Source organism: Chiloscyllium plagiosum, chromosome 20 (assembly GCF_004010195.1).
Source record: "Chiloscyllium plagiosum isolate BGI_BamShark_2017 chromosome 20, ASM401019v2, whole genome shotgun sequence".
Taxonomy (NCBI): Eukaryota; Metazoa; Chordata; class Chondrichthyes; order Orectolobiformes; family Hemiscylliidae; genus Chiloscyllium; species Chiloscyllium plagiosum.
In genome coordinates this window covers 2,157,246-2,163,923 of record NC_057729.1, presented here as the reverse complement: position 1 = coordinate 2,163,923, position 6,678 = coordinate 2,157,246, and the positions used below count along the sequence as shown (strand labels likewise).

The following is a 6,678-nucleotide window of genomic DNA, read 5'->3' as shown; positions in this document are numbered from 1 at the left end:
CTTTCCCCCAGCTGTAACTCTTGCCCAGTGGTATACACCTATCCCTTTCTATCACTAAAGTAAACATAACAGAATTGTGATCGCTATCACCAAAGTGCTCACCTACTTCCAAGTCTAACACCTGGCCGGGCTCATTACCCAGTACCAAATCTAATGTGGCTTCGCCCCTTGTTGGCCTCTCTACATACTGTGTCAGGAAGCCCTCCTGCACACACTGGACAAAAACTGTCCCATCTATAGCACTCATACTATAGTGTTCCCAGTCAATATTTGGAAAGTTGAAGTCCCCCATGATAACTACCTTGTCTCTCGCCTCTCTACATACTGTGTCAGGAAGCCCTCCTGCACACACTGGACAAAAACTGTCCCATCTATAGCACTCATACTATAGTGTTCCCAGTCAATATTTGGAAAGTTGAAGTCCCCCATGATAACTACCTTGTCTCTCTCTCTCCTATCGAGAATCAATTTTGCTATCCTTTCCTCTACATCTCTGGAACTATTCAGAGGCCAGTAGAAAACTCCCAACAGGGTGACCTCTCCTTTCCTGTTCCTGGGATACAGTGCCACTATTACTGGGGAACATGTACCATTACCAGAGTATGTTCCCATTCCTCATTCTCAAAACGTGTGAGCGTAATGCTTGCTCCTGATCAGCAGTGGTACATATCACAACTCAAGGCCTGATTTGAGGACACTGGCTGCAGTAATGATCCGGAAATCCTGCCAGCTAGCCTGGTCCTGTCCTTACACAGCGTCTCTCTCTCTCTCTCTTCAAGTGAGACTATCACATGTTCAGAGCTCACTTCAACATTGAAACTATTGCATAAACTCCCTTAGCAAAATGAAACACGTTCAGTTGCAGCGTCCAAGTGCATATTTACAGCAGGAAGGTTATAATCTCTCCTTAAGAGGCCATACTCCCCGAGGGACAGCCTTTTACTTCAAAAATAAGTATACACAATTTCATTTTGAATTCCTAAAATGCTAAACAAAAACGTTTTGCACAAATTTCAAACCAATTTGCCTTCTAATTAACTGTTTCTTTCAAACAAATCTCCAGCTTTGGTCCTCATTTTCTTATCGCTGCCCTTTTTATAGCTCAGACAGACAGTGTGACGGGAACCGCCTGCTTGTGGTTTTGACAAAATCTGTGCTGGACTTGGAGAAACTGGCCTGATTGAGAATTGGGGCTGGGCTGTAATTGATTCATTTGACGATTTGAATTAGTTTCAGGCACCCATCGGTTACACTCAGTGGTTAGCACTGCTGCCTCACAGCGCCAGAGACCCGAGTTCAATTCCCGACTCAGGCGACTGACTGTGTGGAGTTTGCACGTTTTCCCCGTGTCTGCGTGGGTTTCCTCCGGGTGCTCCGGTTTCCTCCCACAGTCCAAAGATGTGCAGGCCAGGTGAATTGGCCATGCTAAATTGCCCGTAGTGTTGGGTAAGGGGTAAATGTAGGGGTATAGGTGGGTTGCGCTTCGGCGGGTCGGTGTGGACTTGTTGGGCTGAAGGGCCTGTTTCCACACTGTAATGTAATCTAATCTAATGTAATCTAACCTAAAATCAACCGCTGATTGGACACAGTTGGAACAGTGAGTGTGAGCTCTGGTATACACATTCTCTGGGATGGCACTGACACTGGCAGTTTACAATGTGCCCCAAGTCCCCAGACGAGAGACTGCACTGTCCCTCAGACATTGCTCTGGAGGAAGATGGTTTTTATTGAGGTTCGGCCCAAGCAGCTCCTGACGTAGGACTCTATGCTTTATGGTCTGTTCCCCAGAAGTTCCTGTTGAAGGGCTTTTGCTCCTCGGATGCTGCCTGACCCGCTGTGCTTTTCCAGCATCACACTCTCGACTCCCCATTACATACAACAAGACAAATATTGACTGCACCTGGAGGATAACCAACTCGGTGAAAGATGCCGCCTGAAACATCTTCGTCTTCTAGAACAAGGAGTTGATCTGAACTGAGTGTTGCAGACTGACACATTCCAAGGTTCAGGACTACACGCTGAGGGACCCACTAAAGCTTGGAGCAGCTACTGCCAAGGCGCAGTGAGAATAAACCAATTCCTGAGATCTTCTGCTGAAGTTAAGTTATTGGACACTCCTGATGCCCCAAATCCATGTGAGTATAGTCTGGTTCAAGTAAGAGAGGTGTCTTTGGTTTGTTTGTTGGATCGAGTCGAACTCCAATGTTAGTTTGTTTCCTTGATATGCTACTGCACAGAACCGAACTGCCTTTGTGACTATATACATATCTAACTCTGGAGGTGCTAATAGTGGGGTAATGTCCTGTACCACAGGAGTCCTCCCCATCCTCCTCCTCTTGCCCTCCATCCAAACCTGGAGAGGAGGGGGAAGCGCAGCTCCAAGGAGCAGGAGAATCGACGTTTCGGGCATAAGCCCTTCTTCAGGAATGAGGAAAGTTTGTCCAGCAGGCTAAGATAAAAGGTAGGGAGGAGGGACTTGGGGGAGGGGCGTCGGAAATGTGATAGGTGGAAAGAGGTCAAGGTGAGGGTGAAAGGCCGGAGTGGGGGTGGGCGCGGAGAGGTCAGTAAGAAGATTGCAGGTTAGGAAGGCGGTGCTGAGTTCGAGAGAACGCCCCTCCCCCAAGTCCCTCCTCCCTACCTTTTATCTTAACCAGCTGGACACACTGTCCTCATTCCTGAAGAAGGGCTCATGCCCGAAACGTCGACTCTCCTGCTCCTTGGATGCTGCTTCCAGCAACACATTTCCAGCTCTGACCTCCAGCATCTGCAGACCTCACTTTCTCCGAGGAGCCGGGGGAAACACCTAGTAAGATATTGATGACCAAACACTATCTCTCTCCAATGATAACACAACATTTCCCAACTTAAGGTTGCTCCTGTGTCAGCAGGTTTGGACAAAGTCTCTCAGAACCTTGGGTGATGGATTTGTGTTGTTCTCAACTCCGAGAGTGAGCCAAGAAACACAGGGTGTCCCTTTAGCTGGAGATTAAACTCCATCTCAATACTGTGGCTATAGCCAATCAGCTGGCCATTGTCAGGAGAGACTGTAAGACAAGCCATGAGCCAGTAAATTGTCTGACCACCTCCTGATGAGTGTTGGAAGCTGCAGTTAGCTGATTAGCAGCTGCCTACATAGGCCTCAACCCCTTCACTACTGGCTGATTGTAATAAACACAGGTTAAAGCAACATTTCTGCTCCAGACTCACCTTGGGCCTCTCTTCAGCTCTTAGCGCCTAAAATATTTGGCAAGAATTGTCCCGGCCAGATTCTGAACATCTGACCATTTAAATGTAACACTGGCGTAAGATTTAAGCACATAGACACACTGTGCAAAGATTAGAAAAGAGGGATTTTTTTGGCAATGAATTCTTCATTCATGTTGATGGAATGTAAAGAATTGAATAATTTCCAGTCACCTCGAAGGTCCATGCAGTGACAGGGAAACTGAGAGGGAACATGGTGGGGGAGTGGTATGAGGCAAGGAGGTTTCTGGAATGGAGGGGGTGGAACTGTGAGAGGTGGAATGGAGAATGGATATGCCAAGGGATTTTGGATTGGGATGAGGTGGGATGAGGATCAGAAGAAGTTTCAGTTGCAATAAAGATTGCAGAATCCCTACAATGCAGATTCAGATCATTCGGCCCATCAATTCTGCACCTACCCTCTAAAGAGCATCCTACCAAGACCCACCTCATTCACATAACCCCACACTGACAATATTTTGATTCCAAGATGGTGGTGGAGTAGCAGCGCAACAAATGGGCTCCTCTGCCCAGGAAGCCGGAGTTTGTCTACTCTGTTCGCTTTACTTTTTCTTCCTCTTTCTATGCTTTTTTTAAATGTTTCCATTCATTATTGTACCTTGCCTTCTCCTAATGACTTTGGTGGACAGTGTCTTTTGGTCCAGCGACAAGATGGCTCCCAACAGCCTGGAATGGTGGTATAGGCCTGGTGGGGCAGTCTCCCGGTGTGGTGGTCCTGTCCAGGAGGGGGCGGTCTTGGCCTGGTGTGGACATCTTCTTTGGCAGCTTCTGGGTATTCCAGCAGCCAGGCATGAAGGTCTAGTCCTCGGTGAAGGTCTCATCCTTGCATTGGAGGCAGCTTCCAGGTCTCCCAATGGCCCAGAGTAGAGGTCAAGTCCCTGTGTGGCAGTCTCAGCCTGGCAGGGTGGTCTCAGCCCGGTTTTCCAGCCTACCCCTGAACCCAGGAGCCATTAATTGAACAGTGCTGAACCTTTATTTTTCTTCTTATTTTATGACTTGTCCTTAATTTAGATGTAATGGAATGGCGACTTATGAAACTTTTCACTGTGTTTTTGAATAAAAATACACTTCACAATAAATTGATATTCTATTGTTAAGCCACTTAGCCTGCACATCCTGAGACACTATGGGGAAATTTAAGCATAGTCAATCCACCTAATTGACACAGAGCAAAGCAAAACAGCCTGCAGAAACTCACAGAGGTAAATGGAGAATGTGCAAACTTTATACAGTCAGATACCCAAGGTTGGAATCAAACTGGATCTGTGGAGCTGTGAGGCAGCAGTGCTAACCACTGAGCCACAGTACTGCCAACAAATCACAGTAATGACAAATGGGGCTGGGAGTGGGGGGAGATGATGATGATGTAGCGGTAATGTCGCTGGACTAGTAATCTCAGAAGCTGAGACTAATGTTCCCGAGATGTGGCTTCAAGTCCCACAGTAGGTACTAGTGAAAAATGAAATCAACACAAAAATAACAGGAATAAGAAGGCACTCTAATATTTGCAAATGTTATCAACACAAACCCCACTTGGTTCTCTAATGTTCTTTAGGGATGGAAATCTGTCATCCCTACCTGGTTTAGCCAGCACATGACTCCAGACCAACTGCAATGTGGTTGACTCTTAACAATCCTCTGGGCAATAAAGCTAGTGACACCCTCATCCCATGAACAATTCTTTAAAAAACAATCTCACCATAAACTGTTTTTGTGAGGCTCTGACCATCAATAAAACACAGAAATTAAAAAAGAAGACGCAAATGTGATTGAATGCCTCTTTGATTTTCCTCCTGGCTTTGCTCACAGCGGTGCCCTGGGATTAATTTTTATTTCCTGGAGGTTTTGGTAACCGTGGATACACAGCAGGCGAGAATCTGCTTAAATGACAGAACAGGCTTGAGTGTCCTCTCCCTGTTCCTAACGTTTCTGCGTGTGAAGAAGATTGTCCTTACCTTTGCCTGCTTTCCTTTGTCGTGATCGGGATCTGCTTTCCTCTGCTTTACCGAGACACCACGAGGAGTAATCCCATGAAATCAGATCTTAAAGAGATTTCAAGTGATCTAGTGTTTTAAACAGCCAATGGAAGTGTGGCTATGTTGCTTGCTCTCACTCCTGTTTTATCTCAGTGGCTGCCCTCGGCTGAATTAAACCTGATTTATGATGAACATTCATCAATGTTGATTCTTGATGCTATTTAAAGCCAAAGAGCCCAGCCCAGCTTCTACTGGTCTAGATACTGGTTGGCACCATCAGTTCTATAAATGTCAGAGATAATTGTACCTCTCTGTGACAGTCATCTTCCTACACATCCTCAGGGATCTGACCCAGTGTCACCTTCTCTCAATGTTTTTAATCTTGGCTCAGTTTGATTTTTCTTTGAAAATAAATTCTTCTCCCCCTGTCTCACTGCCAGATTTGCAGGACAGAATCCTCTCTGTCTTGTACTGACCTCACCAGCCTCTTCAATCACTCGCTCAGCCCTCACTCTTGTTGTTGCTGAGCTCTGTCAGGAGAGAATATTTCACTTAATGTGATTCGCTGACTTTCCCAAACCTCTGCTGCTAATTCAGAAGTTGCCTTTAACATTGATATTTCTGGCAGTGCCCTGTTATTCTGCCTGAAGGTAGCTCTTGCTGCTTAAATCATCCACTTTATTAAATTGTCAGGGATTGCGTTATGGTTTTGTTTTAATGACCAGGCCTTAAATAATCTGACTCCATCGGCAGGTCCCACCCAAACATTCACTCAGACCTAAATTAACACATTGCAGCCTGTTTTCCTTCCCTTCAGACACATCCTGGGGCAACATGGCTCTGAGCCTATCCCAACATAGGTCAGGATATCTCCAATTAGATCATACAAACTGGGTCCCCCCCAAAAAGATCCCAAATAGCCCAGGATTGCACTAATCAGATTCCAGCCACAACCCAAATCCTTCCAATCACATCCGATACTGCGCAGAAACCCTCTAATTAGAAACACAATCAGAAATTGCTGGAGAAACTCAGCAGATTTCCTTTTTTAGATTAGATTAGCTTTTTAGATTACTTACAGTGTGGAAACAGGCCCTTTGGCCCAACAAGTCCACACCGACCCGCCGAAGCGTATACCACCCAGACCCATACTCCTACATTTACCCCTTCACCTAACACTGCGGACAATTTAGTATGGTCAATTCACCTAACCCGCACATTTTTGGACTGTGGGAGGAAACCGGAGCACCCGGAGGAAACCCACGCAGACACGGGGAGAACGTCAAACTCCATCTCTGGCGCTGCGAGGCAGCAGTGCTAACCACTGTGCCACCGTGCCGCCCACATTTATGCATTGGTGTGAGGGCGTTGCTGGCGAGACTGGTATTCATTGCTGACGTCAGAGGACAGTCAAGAGTTAACCACATTTCTGTGGATC

The 6,678-nt window shown here is 46.4% G+C and overlaps 1 protein-coding gene across 2 annotated transcripts in view; it reads right to left on the bottom strand.

The window, feature by feature from the left end:
* The window catches only part of LOC122559980 (phospholipid transfer protein), a 59,233-nt gene extending 53,653 nt beyond the window's left edge, over positions 1-5,580 (bottom strand). For both annotated transcript variants that reach the window (XM_043710099.1, XM_043710101.1), the window contains exon 1: positions 5,220-5,580. The gene's annotated coding sequence lies outside the window, so the exon portion shown is untranslated. The remainder of the gene's footprint in view (positions 1-5,219) is intronic.
* Between the last annotated feature and the right edge of the window lie 1,098 nt (positions 5,581-6,678).